This window comes from Triticum aestivum, chromosome 5A (assembly GCF_018294505.1).
Source record: "Triticum aestivum cultivar Chinese Spring chromosome 5A, IWGSC CS RefSeq v2.1, whole genome shotgun sequence".
NCBI classification, from domain to species: domain Eukaryota; kingdom Viridiplantae; phylum Streptophyta; class Magnoliopsida; order Poales; family Poaceae; genus Triticum; species Triticum aestivum.
Window position 1 is genome coordinate 534,839,115 of NC_057806.1, and position 19,503 is coordinate 534,858,617.

Sequence of the window (19,503 nt, forward strand, 5' to 3'; positions counted from 1 at the left end):
TAGACAAGGAGTTGGTTCCAGATTTGTACGAATCCAGAGATCAGTACAAGTGAGGAATCTAACTACTTTGTGAAGCATAAGTGAATATACTAGGCATGTTATGAGATGCAGTATGAAAGAGATCCAACTTGTGTGAACAGAAACTGCTTGTGGTAGAAAGTGACGAAGCTATAGGATCAAAGGGGCTGTAAAAAGGAAGTTTTATTTACCACACGAAGAATTGCTAGACAGAGTGGAAGAGGAGGCTGAGCAGTTCGATCGTCCGTGCCCTAACTTGGCGACGGAGGACACCTACGGCAACAGCGAAGAAGACGATGTCCGCGGTCGGCGTGAAGACGGCGTCGGAGAGGTTGCGACAGCGAAGCGCTTTGTCGCTGGCGTCGTCGAGGGCTAGCGGTGGCGCTAGGGTTCGTGCGAGAGTGGAAGAAGAGATAATGACTGCGGTGAGGCATGTATTTATAGGGACAGGGGCGGCTCAGTGTTATTACACAGGTGCCCCTAGAGATTCACATCTGAGGAACACGTGGCCATCATGCAGCATGTCAGAGGTTGTTCCACGTCCCACGCACGCCTGGATTGTCGGGTGGTCGTTCCCACTTCTCCAGGTTTCAGGTGAAGGAATGAGCATTGAAAACGGACTTAATGTTTGTCTCTGTATCTTTTGCTGACAAGGACGCAGAGAAGACATTTAACAGTTTCAATAGAATGCATATGACTTGGAGAGATAGAGTTTGAGATACAAAGCATAGAGAGGTTAGGGTCCGATCACATTCACTTAGTTCAAAAGATTCAACAAGAAGACATAGCTATAAGTGAATGCTGTAGAGGACGGAACACTAGTATATATATATTCAACATAGTGAAGATAATCATGAAGACATGTTGAAATTGAAGCCAAACCAAATGTGAAGACATAACAAATGTAACGCCATGAGTGAAACACTTAAAACAGAACCTTTGGTGGTGGCGTTACCCACCGTATATGAAGTATTAGACCCAGACACGGCGCACAATTATCGTGGCGCTCTGAAGTCAAATTCCACATTAATGTATTCACACTTAGAATGTATGTCTTCATTGATTGAAGATATACTTTACTTCATGTGTTGCACATCTAAGTCATCAATATGCATAAGTGTTAGGATGTGTGCCTGATCACAGGACATTTGAGGATTCCAAGATATTTAGCTCACACCGTAACTTGCAAAATCTCTTCTCATCCAAGGGCTTGGTGAAGATATCTGCCAATTGCTCTTCGGTGTTGACGTATATGATAACAATATCTTCCTTCACAACATGATCTCTAAGAAAGTGATGACGAATTTCAATGTGCTTTGTCTTCGAGTGCTGAACTGGGTTGTTGGCAATCTTGATGGCGCTTTCGTTGTCGCAGTAGAGTGGCACTTGCTTCAGATGAATGCCATAGTCCTTGAGTGTTTGCTTCATCCACAGAAGCTGAGCGCAGCAAGATCCAGCAGCAATGTATTCAGATTCAGCAGTGGAGAGAGATACACAGTTCTGCTTCTTTGAAGACCAACATACAAGTGATCGTCCCAGAAAATGACATGTGCCTGATGTAGACTTGCGATCCACTTTGTCACCAGCATAATCAGCATCCGAGAATCCAACCAGATCAAACTCTGAGCCCTTTGGATACCATAATCCTAGAGTTGGGGTGTGAGCCAAATATCGAAGAATTCGCTTCACAGCTAAGTGATGCGACTCCTTTGGTGCCGCTTGGAATCAAGCACACATGCAAACACTAAGCATAATATCTGGCCTAGATGCACATAGATAAAGTAAAGAACCAATCATGGAGCGGTATACCTTTTGATCGAACTCTTTACCATTGTCGTCGGGACCCAGATGATGTTTGGCTGGCATTGGCGTCGTGAAGCCTTTGCAGTCTTGCATACCGAACTTCTTCAGGCAATCTTTGAGATACTTCTCTTGAGATATGAAGATGCCGTTGCGTTGCTGTCGTATTTGAAGACCGAGGAAGAACTTCAGCTCTCCCATCATGGACATCTGATATTGCTCTTGCATCATATATCCAAACTCTTCACTGTACTTCTGATTGGTGCAGCCGAAGATGATGTCATCCACATATATTTGGCACACAAACAGTTCACCATCATATGTCTTCGTGAAGAGAGTGGGGTCGAGGGAACCAGGTATGAAGCCTTTGCTCTTCAGGAAGTATTTGAGTGTGTCATACCAAGCCCGAGGGGCTTGTTTGAGGCCATACAGTGCCTTGTTGAGCTTGTATACCATGTCAGGATGTTTTGGATCTTCAAAGCCAGGCGGTTGTGCAACATACACTTCTTCTTCAATCTTGCCATTGAGAAAGGCGCTCTTCACATCCATTTGATATAGAAGTATGTTATGATGATTTGCATAGGCCAGCAGTATGCGTATGGCTTCAAGTCTAGCCACAGGAGCAAATGTTTCATCGAAGTCAATGCCTTCCACTTGAGTATATCCTTGAGCAACGAGACGAGCTTTGTTTCTGACAACTTGACCATGCTCGTCTTGCTTGTTGCGGTATATCCATTTGGTGCCTATTATGTTGTGCTTCCGAGGATCAGGACGCTTAACCAGTTCCCATACATTATTCAGCTCAAACTGTTGAAGCTCTTCTTGCATAGCTTGAATCCATTCAGGTTCCATGAAGGCTTCTTCAACTTTCTTGGGTTCTGTTATTGAGACGAATGCGAAGTGCCCACAGAAATTTGCTAGCTGAGTTGCCCTTGAACGAGTGAGGGGACCAGGTGCATTGATGCTATCAATTATTCTCTCAATCTGCACTTCATTGGCAACACGAGGATGTACAGGGCGAAGATTTTGCTCTTGTTGATCATTGTCATTGTTAGTGGGATTGTCTTCAGGCTGAGCATTGTCTTCAGGTTGATCAGGTGCGGAGATGATAAGTTCCTCTTCAGGTTGAGCTTCAGAGGGTATGATTTCTCCAGTTCCCATTATCTTGATTGATTCGCTGGATGGAACTTCATCTAGCACATTTGGCAGGTGCTCTCTTTGTGAACCGTTGGTCTCATCAAACCGCACATCCACTATTTCAACCACTTTATAATGAAAGAGATTGAAGACTCTGTAGGAGTGCGAATCCTTTCCATATCCAAGCATAAAACCCTCATGTGCTTTTGGTGCAAATTTTGAAGTGTGATGTGGATCGTTGATCCAGCACCTGGTGCCAAATACTCTGAAGTAACTGACATTTGGCTTCTTGCCAGTAAGGAGCTCATAAGATGTCTTGTTCAGAAGCTTGTGAAGATAAACACGATTGATTGTATGGCATGCAGTATCAGTGGCTTCAGGCCAAAATTTTCTTGGAGTCTTGTATTCATCTAGCACCGTTCGGGCCATCTCAATGAGTGTTCTGTTCTTGCGTTCGACGACGCCATTCTGCTGTGGCATGTACGGAGCTGAGAATTCATGTGTGATGCCCAAAGTATCAAGATATGTATCAAGGCCAGTGTTCTTGAATTCAGTGCCATTGTCACTTCTGATGTGCTTTATCTTGGCACCATAGTTGTTCATTGCTCGATTGGCGAAGCGTCTGAAGACATCCTGCACTTCAGTCTTGTAGAGGATTATGTGCACCCAAGTATATCTAGAATAATCATCAACAATGACAAAGCCATAGAGACAAGCAGTAGTAGTAAGAGTTGAGTAATGAGTGGGACCGAAAAGATCCATGTGAAGCAGTTCGAAGGGTCGAGTGGTTGTCATGATTGTCTTCGAGGGATGTTTGGCCCTCGTCATCTTTCCTGCTTCACAGGCACCGCATGAGTGATCTTTCTTGAACTTGACGCCCTCGATGCCTATGACATGCTTCTTCTTTGCAAGGGTGTGGAGGCTCCTCATGCCAGCATGCCCTAGCCTCCGATGCCAGAGCCGGCATTCTGAAGCTTTTGCTAGAAGACATACGGCAAGCTGTGGTCTTGCTGAGAAATCTACCACATACAAATCATCTTTCCGATACCCTTCAAACACTAGAGACTTGTCAGATTCCATTAGAACAAGGCAGCGATATTTTCCAAACATTACGATCATGTTCAAATCGCAAAGCATTGAGACAGACATTAAGTTGAAGCCAAGGGATTCAACAAGCATGACTTTATCCATGTGTTGATCCTTTGAGATTGCAACTCTACCTAGACCCAATACCTTACTTTTACTAGTGTCAGCAAATGTGATGTGACTCTTGTCGGGTGGACGTAAGGTTGAGTCCATAAGAAGGCTTCTTTTGCCAGTCATGTGATTGGTACACCCACTATCAATAATCCATTCTGAAGACGCTAGTGTCGTACCCTACAGTGCAGTTAGGGGGATAGGCTTCACGAAGAGAATTGTGAAGCAAAAACCTTTGACGAACCAGTGGGTTATGAAAGCTTAGATCCAGATTAGGACTAATAGGGAGAGTAGTAAGCGATTCAGGAATGAAGTACATAGTAAGACCATTCAGGCATTTGATCTTGCGCCCTACAAGATGTTTAAGGTCCCAAGCAATAGCGTGAGACGATTTTGGTTTTCTGCTGGAGACCTTTCCCTGCAAAAGAGAGTTAAGCTTTCTTAGCCACCCACATCTTCAAGGGTGGCTTAGAAGCAATAAGTCTAAGTGCAGCATCTGAGAACTTTGGCTTTGGAGCCCTAGCAAACAGTCTTGCAGGTGGACAATAGTATTCATAAGAATAAGCAGAATAGTTCTTGGTCTTATGAACATGGCGGTTTGATGAACCACGCTCATATTCATAGGCCTGAGTATGGTTTCCCTGCAAAACATTTGCGTTAGTGCGACTCAGGTGAGTCCTCTGTCTGTATGAAGCCTTTGGACCGTATGAAGCCTGTGGTCTGGGGTTTGTCTTCTTCACCTGTGGTGTCATGATGACATTCACAGGAAGATTCTCCAGACACTTTTTCGGTACCCAGATCTTCTTCATAGGCGGCCCGTTTCTACAGTTAGTACCAATATACCTGGCAAACACTTCACGATTTTGATTCTTAAACAATTTGTAGTTTGCATCAAAGGATTCATCAATGACAATAGGGTTAGCACAAGTGAAGCCAGATAGAGTGGATGGATCTGCTGAAGATTCCTTTGCAGCAACCCATGTGGTTTTGGGGTACTGCTCAGGTTTCCAGTAAGAGCCATCATCATTCATTTTCCTTACGAACCCAACACCCTCTTTCCTCGGGTTTCGGTTCAGGATCTACCTTTTGAGGACATCACATAGTGTCTGATGCCCTTTAAGACTTTTGTACATCCCTGTTTCAAGCAATGTCTTCAACCTAGCATTCTCATCAGCAATAGCAGTGGTATCCTCAGCAGAGGGGTTAGTTCCCACATCAACAGTTGAAGATATTGCAACAGTAGCAGCAGTAGAACATTCAGCAGCAGAAGTAGCATTATCACGCTCAATGCATTTAAGGCATGGTGGTTCAAATCCTTCCTGAGTGGAACTAATCTGTTCGGCGCGAAGTGACTCGTTTTCCTTTTGAAGATCTTCATGAGCCGCTCTCAATTTCTCAAGATCTTGCTTCCTTTGAAGATAATGATAGGAAAGCTTTTCATGAGTTGTTGAGAGCGTTTCATGAAGACTTTCAAGTTCCTCATACTTAACATGAAGATTTTTTATGTCTTCAATTAAGGACTTAGATCGAGTCATTTCAGCGCCTAACAGATCATCACTTTTGTCTAACAGTTTTTGAATATGTTCCATAGCTTTCTGTTGTTCAGTTGCAATTTTAGCAAGTGTTTTGTAGCTGGGTCTTGAACCACAATCAGAGTCATCTTCACTAGATGTTTGATAGTGAGTAGTGCGTGTGTTTACCTTGGCACCGCGTGCCATGAAGCAGTAGGTAGGAGCGGAGTAGTCCTTGTCATTTGCATCGGTGTCAGTGATGAAGTCATTGTCTTCAGTGTTGAAGATGGACTTGGCAACGTATGCTATAGCCATACTTGCAACGCCAGAATCGGACCCCTCCTCAGACTCCACCTCCGCCTCCTCAGAAGCGGACTCCTCATCTGAATCCATTTCCTTGCCAACAAACGCATGTGCCTTGCTAGATGAGCTCTTCTTGTGTGATTAAGACTTTGAGGAAGACTTGGAAGAAGACTTTGAGTATTTCTTCTTCTTCTTCTTGTCGTCAGAGTCATATTCCTTGCTCTTCTTCTTCTTTTTGTTCTCATTGTCCCACTGCGGACACTTAGAGATGAAGTGGCCAGGTTTCTTTCACTTGTGACATGTTTTCTTCTTGTAGTCATGAGCAGAAGCTTCATCATTCCTTGAGCTTGATCGTCAAGACTTTCTGAAACCTTTCTTCTTGGTGAATTTTTGGAACTTCTTCACAAGCATAGCAAGTTCCCTTCCAATGTCTTCAGGATCATCAGAACTGCTGTCAGATTCTTCTTCAGATGAGGAGATAGCTTTTGCCTTCAAGGCACGAGTTCGCCCATAGTTTGGACCGTAGATATCTCTTTTCTCAGAAAGCTAAAACTCATGTGTGTTGAGCCTCTCAAGTATGTCAGACGGATTGAGTGTCTTGAAATCAGGACGTTCTTGAATCATCAGGGCTAGGGTGTCAAACGAACTGTCAAGTGATCTCAGTAGTGTCTTGACGACTTCATGCTTATTGATCTCAGTAGCGCCAAGGGCTTGAAGCTCATTTGTGATGTCAGTGAGTCGATCAAACGTGAGCTGGACATTCTCATTGTCATTTCTCTTGAAGCGGTTGAAGAGGTTGCGAAAGACACTGATTCTCTGATCTCTCTGGGTTGATACGCCTTCGTTGACCTTGGAGAGCCAGTCCCAGACTAGCTTAGATGTTTCCAAAGCACTCACGCGGCCATACTGTCATTTGGTCAGATGACCACAGATGATATTCTTGGCAGTAGAGTCCAGTTGAATGAACTTCTTGACATCAGCAGTAGTGACACCTTCTCCAGCCTTGGGAACGCCGTTCTTGACGACATACCATAGGTGGACGTCAATGGCTTCAAGATGCATGCGCATCTTATTCTTCCAGTAGGGATATTCAGTTCCATCGAAGACGGGGCACGCAGCGGAGACTTTAATTATCCCTGCAGTCGAGATAGCTAAAACTCCAGGTGGTTAAACCGAATCACATAGAACAAGGGAGTACCTCGCTCTGATACCAATTGAAAGTGCGTTATATCGACTAGAGGGGGGGTGAATAGGCGATTTTTATGGAAGTCTTCAAAACGTGGAAGTTTTGAAGACAAACGATAGAAATAAACCTATTACCATGCAGCGGAAGGTAGACTACACTAGGCAAACCATAGTCAAGTATTCAATGAAGTGAAAGCACAGTGACTAATAGCAGCTAGGTAGTAAGGATCAGGTAGGAAGATATTATGAAGCCAAACAGAACACGCAGTCACTCAGTGAAGACAGAAGATAGTTCTATCATACAATGACTTCACAAGGACCAATCAGTAAGTAAAGGGAAGGGAAGGATGAAACCAGTGACTCGTTGAAGACAATGATTTGTTGGACCAGTTCCAGTTGCTGTGACAACTGTACATCTGGTTAGGGCGGCTAGGTATTTAAACCTGAGGACACAAAGTCCCGGACACCCAGTCCTGAACACGCAGCTCAGGACACCCAGTCCTCACTGTATTCCCCTTGAGCTAAGGTCACACAGACCTCGTCCAATCACTCTGGTAAGTCTTCAAGGTAGACTCCCAAACCTTCACAGACTTCGTTCACCGGCGATCCACAATGTCTCTTGGATGCTCAGAACGCGACGCCTAACCGGCTGGAGGATTCACAGTCCTCAAGTGTAATAAGTCTTCAGATCACACAGATAAGAAGACTTAAGTGATGCCTAACACTCTTTGGCTCTGGGTGGCTAGGGCTTTATCCTCGCAAGGAATTCTCTCTCAAAGGCTTCGAGGTGGGTTGCTCTCAAACGACAAAAGCCGTACTCTAACTCTGAGCAGCCAACCGTTTATGGTTGTGGGGGGTGGGCTATTTATAGCCACTAGGCAACCCGACCTGATTTGTCCGAAATGACCCTGGGTCACTAAGGAACTGACATGAGTTCCAACGGTCAGATTTCAAACTCACGCGGCAGCTTTACTTGGGCCACAAGCAAAGCTGACTTGTCCGACTCTGGACAAGTTTCACTCTCATAGTCTTCACTCGAAGACATAGGTTTTGGTTAAGCATCACTTTAGTCATTCTGACTGGTTCACTTGGACCCCACTTAATAGTACGGTGGTTCCTATGACTCAACAAAGAAGAAAACGAACTACGAAAGATCTAAGTCTTCGAGCTCCATAGGCTTCATGCAATGTCTTCTCTTATCATAGTCTTCAATGTGAATATCTTCATATACCACCTTTGACATCAATGTCTTCATACATTTTTAGGGGTCATCTCTGGTAGGAAAACCGAATCAATGAGGGACTTCTACCTGTGTTATCCTGCAATTCTCACAAACACATCAGTCCCTCAACTAGGTTTGTCGTCAATACTCCAAAACCAACTAGGGGTGGCACTAGATGCACTTACAATCCTAGTGTTGGGATGTGAGCCAAATATCTGAGAGTTCGCTTCACAGCTAAGTGATGCGATTCCTTTGGTGCCGCTTGGAACCGGGCACACATGCAAACACTAAGCATGATATCTGGCCTAGATGCACATAAATAAAGCAAGGAACCAATCATGGAGCGGTATACCTTTTGATCGAACTCTTTACCATTGTCATCGGGACCCAGATGGTGTTTGGCTGGCATTGGCGTCGTGTAGCCTTTGCAGTCTTGCATTCCAAATTTCTTCAGGCAATCTTTGAGGTATTTCTCTTGGGATATGAAGATGTCGTTGCGTTGCTGATGTATTTGAAGACCAAGGAAGAACTTCAGCTCACCCATCATGGACATCTGATATTGCTCTTGCATCATGTATCCAAACTCATCACTGTATTTATGATTAGTGCAGCCGAAGATAATGCCATCCACATATATTTGGCACACAAACAGTTCACCATCATATGTCTTCGTGAAGAGAGTGGGATCGAGAGAACTAGGTTTGAAGCCTTTGCTCTTCAGGAAGTCTTTGAGTGTGTCATACCAAGCCCGAGGGGCTTGTTTGAGGCCATACAATGCCTTGTTGAGCTTGTACACCATGTCAGGATGTTTTGGATCTTCAAAGACAGGCGGTTGTGCAACATACACTTCTTCTTCAATCTTGCCATTGAGAAAAGCGCTCTTCACATCCATTTGATACAGAAGAATGTTATGATGATTTGCATAGGCCAGCAGTACGCGTATGGCTTCAAGCCTAGCCACAGGAGCAAATGTTTCATCGAAATCAATCCCTTCAACTTGAGTGCATCCTTGAGCAATGAGACGAGCTTTGTTTCTGACAACTTGACCATGCTCATCTTGCTTGTTGCGATATATCCATTTAGTGCCTATTATATTGTGCTTACGAGGATCAGGACGCTTAACCGGTTCCCAAACATTATTTAGTTCAAACTGCTAGAGCTCTTCTTGCATGGCTTGAATCCATTCAGGTTCCATGAAACCTTCATCAACTTTCTTGGGTTCAGATATTGAGACAAATGCGAAGTGCCCACAGAAGTTAGCTAGCTGTGTTTCTCTTGAACGAGTGAGTGGACATGGTGCATTGATGCTATCAATTATCCTTTCAATTTGTACTTCATTTGCAACATGAGGATGGACAGGACGAAGATTTTGCTCTTGCTGATCATTGTCATTGTTAGAAGGATTGTCTTCAGGATGAGCATTGTCTTCAGGTTGATCAGTTGCAGAGATGATAGGTTCCTCTTCACGCTGAGCTTCAGATGGTATGATTTCTCCAGTTCCCATAAGTTTGATTGATTCACTGGATGGAACTTCATCTAGCACATTTTGCAGGTGCTCTCTTTGCGAGCCGTTAGTCTCATCGAACCGCACATCCACAGTTTCAACCACTTTATAGTGAAAGAGGTTGAAGACTCTGTAGGAGTGCGAATCCTTTCCATATCCAAGCATAAAACCTTCATGTGCTTTCGGTGCAAATTTTGAAGTGTGATGTGGATCCTTGATCCAGCACCTGGTGCCAAATACTCTAAAGTTACTAACATTTGGCTTCTTGCCAGTAAGGAGCTCATAGGATGTCTTGTTCAGAAGCTTGTGAAGATAAACACGGTTGATGATATGGCATGCAGTATCAATGGCTTCAGGCTAGAACTTTCTTGGAGTCTTGTATTCATCAAGCATCGTCCGGGCCATCTCAATAAGTGTTCCTTTCTTGCGTTCCACGATGCCATTCTGCTGCGGCATGTACGGAGCTGAGAATTCATGTGTGATGCCCAAAGTATCAAGATAAGTATCTAGGCTAGTGTTCTTGAATTCAGTGCCATTGTCACTTCTGATGTGCTTGATCGTGACGCCATAGTTGTTCATGGCTCGATTGGCGAAGCGTCTGAAGACATCCTGCACTTCAGTCTTGTAGAGGATTATATGCACCCAAGTATATATTGAATAATCATCAATAACGACAAAGCCATAGGGACAAGCAGTAGTAGTAAGAGTTGAGTAATGAGTGGGACCGAAAAGGTCCATGTGGAGCAGTTCGAAGGGTTGGGTCGTTGTCATGATTGTCTTCGAGGGATGCTTGGCCCTCGTCATCTTTCCTGCTTCACAGGCACCGCATAAGTGATCCTTCTTGAACTTGACGCCCTCGATACCTCTGACATGCTTCTTCTTTGCAAGGGTGTGCAGGTTCCCCATGCCAGCATGCCCTAGCCTCCGATGCCAGAGCCAGCATTCAGAAGCTTTTGCTAGAAGACATACGGCAAGTTGAGGTCCTACTGAGAAATCTACCACGTACAAATCATCTTTCCGATACCCTTCAAAGACTAGAGACTTGTCAGATTCCATTAGAACAAGGCAACGATATTTTCCAAACATCACAATCATGTTCAAATCGCAAAGCATTGAGACAGACATTAAGTTGAAACTAAGGGATTCAACAAGCATGAATTTATCCATGTGTTGATCCCTTGAGATTGCAACTCTACCTAGACCCAATACCTTGCTTTTACCAGTGTCAGCAAATGTGATGTGACTTTTGTCAGATGGACGTAAGGTTGAGTCCATGAGAAGACTTCGCTTGCCAGTCATGTGATTAGTACACCCACTATCAATAATCCACTCTGAAGCAGTTGGTGTCGTACCCTACAGTGCAGTTAGGGGGTAGGTTTCACGAAGAGAATTGTGAAGCATAAACATTTGATGAGCAAGTGGATTATGAAAGCTTAGATCGAGGTTAGGACTGATAGGGCAAGTAGCAAGCGACTCAGGAACAAAATACATAATAAGACCATTTGGGCATTTGATCTTGCGCCCTACAAGATGTTTAAGGTCCCCAGCAATAGCTTTAGACGAATTTGATTGTCGGCTGGAGACCTTTCCCTGCAAAAGAGAGTTAAGATCTCTTAGCCACCCACATCTTCAAGGGTGGCTTCGAAGCAATGAGTCTAAGTGCAGCATCTGAGAATTTTGGCTTTGGAGCCCTAGCAAAAAGTCTTGCAGGTGGACAATAGTACTCATAAGAATAAGCAGAGTAGTTCTTGGTCTTATGAACATGGCGGTTTGATGAAACACGCTCATATTCATAGGCCTGAGTATGGCTTCCCTGCAAAACATTTGCATTAGTGCGACTCAGGTGAGTCCTTTGTCTGTATGAAGCCTTTGGACCATATGAAGCCTGTGGTCTGGGGTTTGTCTTCTTCACTTATGGTGTCATGATGACATTCGTAGGAAGATTCTCCAGCAACCTTTTCGGCACCCAGACTTTCTTCATAGGTGCCCCATTCCTGCAGTTAGTACCAATATACCTGGCAAACACTTCACCATTCTAATTCTTAAACAGTTTATAGTTTGCATCAAAGGATTCATCAATAACAATGGGATTAGCACAATTGAAGCCTAACAGGGTGGATGGATCCAGTGAGGGTTCCTTTGTAGCAACACATGTGGTTTTGGGGTACTGCTCAGGTTTCCAGTAAGAGCCATCAGCATTCATTTTCCTTTCGAACCCAAGACCCTCTTTTCTAGGGTTTCGGTTCAGGATCTGCCTTTTGAGGACATCGCATAGTGTCTGATGCCCTTTGAGACTCTTGTACATCCCTGTTTCAAGCAATGTCTTCAACCTAGCATTTTCATCAGCAATTGCAGTGGTATCCTCAGCAGAGGGGTTAGTTACCACATCAACAGTTGAAGATATTGCAATAGTAGCAGCAGTAGAACGTCCAGGAACAGAAGTAGCGTTGTCACGCTCAATGCATGTAAGACATGGTGGTTCAAATCCTTCCTGAGTGGGACTGATCTGTTTGGCGCGAAGTGACTCGTTTTCCTTTTGAAGATCTTCATGAGCCGCTCTCAATTTCTCAAGATCTTGCTTCCTTTGAAGATAATCATAGGAAAGCTTTTCATGAGTTGTTGAGAGCGATTCATGACAACTTTCAAGTTCCTCATACTTAACATGAAATTTTTTTATGTCTTCAATTAAGCACTGAGATTGAGTCATTTCAGTGTCTAACAGGTCATCGCTTTTTTCTAATAGTTTTTGAATATGTTCCATAGCTTTCTGTTGTTCAGTTGCAATTTTAGCCAGTGTTTTGTAGCTGGGTTTGGAACCACAATCAGAGTCATCTTCACTGGATGTTTGATAGTGAGTAGTGCGTGTGTTTACCTTGGCACCGCGTGCCATGAAGCAATAGGTGGGAGCGGAGTAGTCCTTGTCATTTGCATAGGTGTTGGTGATGAAGTCATTGTCTTCAGTGTTGAAGATGGACTTGGCAACGTATGTTGTAGCCAGACTCGCAACGCCAGAATCGGACTCCTCCTCAGACTCCACCTCCGCCTCCTCAGAAGCGGACTCCTCCTCTGAATCCATTTCCTTGTCAACAAACGCACAAGCCTTGCCGGATGAGCTCTTCTTGTGTGATGAAGACTTTGAGGAAGACTTGGAAGAAGACTTTGAGTATTTCTTCTTCTTGTCATCAGAATCATACTCCTTGCTCTTCTTCTTCTTGTTGTTCTCTTCTTGTAGTCATGAGCAGAAGCTTCATCATTCCTTGAGCTTGATCATGAACACTTTCTGAAGCCTTTCTTCTTGGCGAATTTTTGGAACTTCTTCACAAGCATAGCAAGCTCCTTTCCAATGTCTTCAGGATCATCAAAACTGTTGTCAGATTCTTCATCAGATGAGGAGACAGCTTTTGCCTTCAAGGCACAAGTTCGCCCATAGTTGGGACCATAGATGTCTCTTTTCTCAGAAAGCTGAAACTCATGTGTGTTGAGCCTCTCAAGTATGTCAGACGGATCGAGTGTCTTGAAGTCAAGACGTTCTTGAATCATCAGGGCTAGGGTGTCAAACGAGCTGTCAAGTGATCTCAGGAGTGTCTTGACGACTTCATGCTTGGTGATCTCAGTAGCGCCGAGGGCTTGAAGCTCATTTGTGATGTTAGTGAGTCGATCAAACGTGAGCTGGACATTCTCATTGTCATTTCTCTTGAAGCGGTTGAAGAGGTTACGAAGGACACTGATTCTCTGATCTCTCTGGGTTGAGACGCCTTCGTTGACCTTGGAGAGCCAGTCCCAGACTAGCTTAGATGTTTCCAAAGCACTCACATGGCCATACTGTCCTTTGGTCAGATGACCACAGATGATGTTCTTCGCAATGGAGTCCAGTTGAATGAACTTCTTAACATCAGCAGCGGTGACACCTTCACCAGCCTTGGGAACGCCATTCTTGATGACATACTATAGGTCAACATCAATGGCTTCAAGATGCATGCGCATCTTATTCTTCCAGTAGGGATATTCAGTTCCATCGAAGACTGGGCACGCAGCGGAGACTTTGATTATCCCTGCAGTCGACATAGCTAAAACTCCAGGTGGTTAAACCGAATCACACAGAACAAGGGAGTACCTTGCTCTGATACCAATTGAAAGTGCTAGTGATCGACTAGAGGGGGGGGGTGAATAGGCGATTTTTATGAAAGTCTTCAAAACATGGAAGTTTCGAAGACAAACGATATAAATAAACCTATTATCATGCAGCGGAAGGTAGACTACACTAAGCAAGCCATAGTCAAGTATTCAATGAAGTGAAAGCACAACGACTAATAGTAGCTAGGCAGTATAGATCAGGTAGGAAGATAGTGTGAAGCCAATCAGAACAAGTGGTCACTCAGTGAAGACAAAAGATAATGCAATCATACAATGACTTCACTAGAGCCAACAGTAAGTAAAGGAATGGGAAGGATGAAACCAGTGACTCGTTGAAGACAATGATTTGTTGGACCATTTCCAGTTGCTGTGACAACTGTACGTCTGGTTAGGGAGGCTGAGATTCAACTCAGAAGACTGTGTCTTCACCTTATTCCCCTTGAGCTAAGGACACCCAGTCCTCGCCCAATCACTCTGGTAAGTCTTCAAGGTAGACTTCCAAACCTTCACATACTTCGTTCACCGGCGATCCACAATGACTCTTGGATGCTCAGAACGCGACGCCTAACTGGCTGGAGGATTCACAGTCCTCAAGTGTAATAAGTCTTCAGATCACACAGACAGGAAGACTTCAGTGATGCCTAAACTCTTTGGCTCTGGGTGTTTAGGGCTTTGTCCTCGCAAGGAATTCTCTCTCAAAGGCTTCAAGGTGGGTTGCTCTCAAATGACAAAAGTCGTGCACTAACTCTGAGCAGCCAACCGTTTATGGTTGTAGGGGGTAGGCTATTTATAGCCACTAGGCAACCCGACCTGATTTGTCCGAAATGACCCTGGGTCACTAAGGAACTGACACGTGTTCCAACTGTCAGATTTCAAACACACATGGCAACTTTACTTGGGCTACAAGCAAAGCTGACTTATCCAACTCTGAATAAGATTTGCTCTCATAATCTTCACTCGAAGACATAGGATTTTAGTTAAGCATCACTTCAGTCATTCTGACTGGTTCTCTTGGACCCCACTTAACAGTACGGTGGTTCCTATGACTCAACAAAGAAGAAAAAGAACAACGAAACAACTAAGTCTTCGCGCTCCATAGTCTTCACTCGATGTCTTGTCTTGTCATAGTCTTCAATGTGACTGTCTTCACATACCACCTTTGACTTTAGTGTCTTCATACATTTTTAGGGGTCATCTCTGGTAGGAAAACCGAATCAATGAGGGACTTCTACCTATGTTATCCTGCAATTCTCACAAACACATTAGTCCCTCAACCAGGTTTGTCGTCAATACTCCAAAACCAACTAGGGGTGGCACTAGATGCACTTACACAAAGGATCAGTGATGGATGATTATGTCGGGTGCAATTCCTCATGCAATAGTTATAACATAGGGTGACACAGAACTAGCTCCAATTCATCAATGTAATGTAGGCATGTATTCAGAATATAGTCATACGTGCTTATGGAAAAGAACTTGCATGACATCTTTTGTCCTGCCCTCCCGTGGCAGCGTGGTCCTATTGGAAACTAAGGGATATTAAGGCCTCCTTTCAATAGAGTACCGGACCAAAGCATTAACACATAGTGAATACATGAACTCCTCAAACTACGGTCATCACCGGTAAGTATCCCGATTATTGTCACTTAGGGGTTAACGGATCATAACAAATAATAGGTGACTATAGACTTGCAAGATAGGATCATGAACTCACATATATTCATGAAAACATAATAGGTTCAGATTTGAAATCATGGCACTCGGGCCCTAGTGACAAGCATTAAGCATAGCAAAGTCATAGCAACATCAATCTCAGAACATAATGGATACTAGGGATCAAACCCTAACAAAACTAACTCGATTACATGATAAATCTCATCCAACCCATCACCATCCAGCAAGCCTACGATGGAATTACTCACGCACGGCGGTGAGCATCATGGAATTGGTGATGGAGGAAGGTTGATGATGACGATGGCGACGGATTCCCCTCTCCGGAGCCCCGAACGGACTCTAGATCAGCCCTCCCGAGAGAGATTAGGGCTTGGGAAAGAAAATAGATCGCCACTGCATTACTCCGATTTCTTGTCCATCACTTACTTGCTAGTTGAGAGCAATCATTGGTTGCGAAGTTGCATTTGTCCGGTTTGCACCTTCAGATCCGCCATGGCACGCTCAACACTGTACTCCCAATGCTTATGGTTTTCGCCTTTTATATTCCACACTAGTTAAATCACAGTAGACTAAATTTCAAAATTGGTTCAATCAATTTCTCAGAGCTCGCCAGAGTTCGCCGGTGCGAACGAAGGGGCTTGGGTGGGGACTTTGGTTGTTGGGGGGCAGTGGTGGGGCCTCGCCGAACGAAGAAAACTCGACGTGGGTGGGGGCGGGGTGGGGGTGGGGGTGGCGGAGGAGCACAGGCGGTGGGGGCCGATGGTCCGGTCGGTGGCCCGTGTGGTGTTCTGTATGGGAAGAATCAGAGACAAGGAAGAAGAAGGGTTAGGAGACGTAGGGTCTTCATCCAACCGCCTGAAATGGTCGACTGACCCAAATGCGGACATGCCTTTATATTCAGTACCATCATCGTACCTGCTTAGCACTGCTCCTGAATCCATCAAGCTAAACAACGTGCCACTCATAATTCCAAACTTGTTGCTCAAGTACGAATCTGGTATGATGCTGATATTACTAAAATAGATAACATTTAATTGGTTAGCTAATGTTCCTGCTTTACTTTCAAAAAAGCATGTGCACCACATATAGAGAGACAACAGGGAGTTGCTTTCTTAATGCGCCCTGGTTCATCATGTGTGGGCACTGCGAAACGAACATTTTATTATCCAAAATCTGCTTGCTCTTCTTTAGCATGTTCCTCTTCTGTTCTTCTTTAATAAGTACCCTCTCCGTTCCTAAATACAAGTCTTTGTATAGATTCCACCATGGACTACATATGGAGCAAAATGAGTGAATCTACACTCTAAAATGTATCTAGGTACATCTGTATGTGATCCATAGTGGAAATCACTACCAAGACTTATATTTTGGAACGGAGGGTGTATGATAGTAGTACAGTATGTTCCTTGTAGTGAACATGAGCAGGGACATTTGCAGTGTTGAGGTCTATATGGTCGGTTGGTATGGACACTTTGAACTCGTCGGGCCTCTTTAATTCGTAGGATTTTGTAAACATGGGAATAGGATTTGTAGTGGCATGCCCACTTGAATCCTATAAGAATAGCAAGGAAATGCGGGGAGCTATGTTGCCTTTGAGAGTTACACTGATATTAACAGTACCACACCTTCAGTTGAAGAGAGCTTCTATCTGAAGGCTTTCTAGCCGTACCGGCAATACTAGCACATATATTCCAACAAGTTCCACTTTGCTGATTTTACTCTGATGCTTATGGTTTTCCCGTTAAATCTACACTATGATATGTGTAGCTGCTTTGTGTCGCACTAGCAACAGTCCACTCTTGAAGCTAAACACCGCAATGATTTACAAAATTGGCACCAAGGCATTGAGTGCCATTCTGGATGCAATGAAACTCATACGCTCACCACCTGTTGATTCTTCTTCAGAATATGATCCTAATGACTATTCTAACCTCGAGGAGTCAAAGGCAGATGGCCTGTCCTATTCACCCATCAAGGTGCCTGTTCTAATTTGGCAAGGTTTTATTGATTGCGTGTGTCTTGCATTTCTTCTACTTTGTTGCACTGCCATCTGCTTAGTTTACTCATCATATATGTCGAGATGCCATGCCCATCCATTATCAATACATATTCCATCTGTCATCATACCATGTTTTTTCACTCAAATGTTGTTCTTGTGCATCAGACATCAAAAAGGAAGAGGCTGATTGCCGAACCTGAAGGAGCACCAGCAAAGTCCTTGAAAAACATGGTTGTGCCAGAGAAATCAGACAGCACCCCACTTATATTGGTTGTACAACCAGTGACACAAAACATAGGACCGACTCCATCAGACTGTACCCATACTTCATTGGCCACACCACTAGCCGCACCACATAGGACCTGCACTCCAGCAAAAGGTATGCTAATTTCAGTTGCCATAGCACCAGCCGTACCATAGAAAAATCCCACTCCAACAAAAAGTACAGCAAGTCCATCGGCCGAAGACCTATCCCAACTGCAGAGACGGCCAATTCCTGCAGATTGGAACCCCATTCCAGTTATTCTCAGTTTAAAAGACAATGCTTTCAATGTTGTTAGGGACTATGTGCATATATTCCCATCATGGAAAGATTATAGTGAAGACAAACACCATTTTCACATCTTCCTGTCCCACTTACGTGTAAGTGCTATTATTCATGGTGATTATTTTCCTGTTTTCTGCTGATTGAACACATCAATGATTTACATTACATTGTTGTAAGTAGGCGAGGGTCAATCTGGATAGTCATGACGAGCAAAGCTTGCTTGCGCTTTTCAAGGAAGCATTGCAGCAGTATCGGTGTTACCTGAGGAAATCACACTTTGATGGCAAGTCTATAAATGAATTTCTGGTGAAGTCTCCTGTGCTAAATTTAGAAGACATTGAATGGAAAAACCTTGTTATGCATTGGTCTCGTTCCGAGGATGAGGTATTGTCTATGATATCGCATGACAATTTGAACTTCTACTTTTCCGCATGTGCCTTACGGATCTTTTTTGCAGGAAATCTGCTCGAAAAAAATTCCGATTTGAAAAGAACGACAGGATATCGCAAATATGCTGCCCGCTGCTTTGCTCTTGTTAGTACCTGTTGTCCTGTATCACTATACTTGCATACATACCTGGTTCATTATGTGACAGCAGTATGCATGATAGCTTGCTTATTAGTTGTTCGCTCCAAATTATCTGATCTATATGAATGGTTACATTAGTGTAGAATATATCCAATGCCAATGAAATTTTTTAGCTCTGCATTGTTCTTGTAAGTATCTGTTGTCCTTTATCAGTGTACTTATATTGATAGGTAGTTGTTCATGTACCATCACTCTGCAGCTTATTTTCCTTTGCCCTCCATTTTCTACACATAAGATATATATTTACTCTTACCATAAGGTTGGATAACACCGATGGTACTGAAGAAGTTTAGCACTCCATTGCTCTTGGCTGTACCTTTTGCCTGTATCGTTGTACTTACATTTATAGCTACTTGGTTATGTAGCTTCACTCTTCATCTTATCTTAAATATTCTCCATTTTTTCTTATATTGTCACATCTATATTTACTCTTAACAAAATGTAGAATAAAGGCAATGCTTATGAAGAAGATTCTATGGTAAACTTCTTGAATTGCCCCCCCCCCCATCAGCATGGACAAGGGCAAGGGCTTTATAGAGCCTGCCTTCACCAATAATGTAAGTTTGTCCTTCTCAAGCCTTCAAACTTTGTTGTGTATATTTGGTTAGGCATGACTGCAACAGCTGTTTATTTTTGGTGTTTGCATCAAATTGCATGTTTAAAGTTTATTAAGTACTCCAGTTC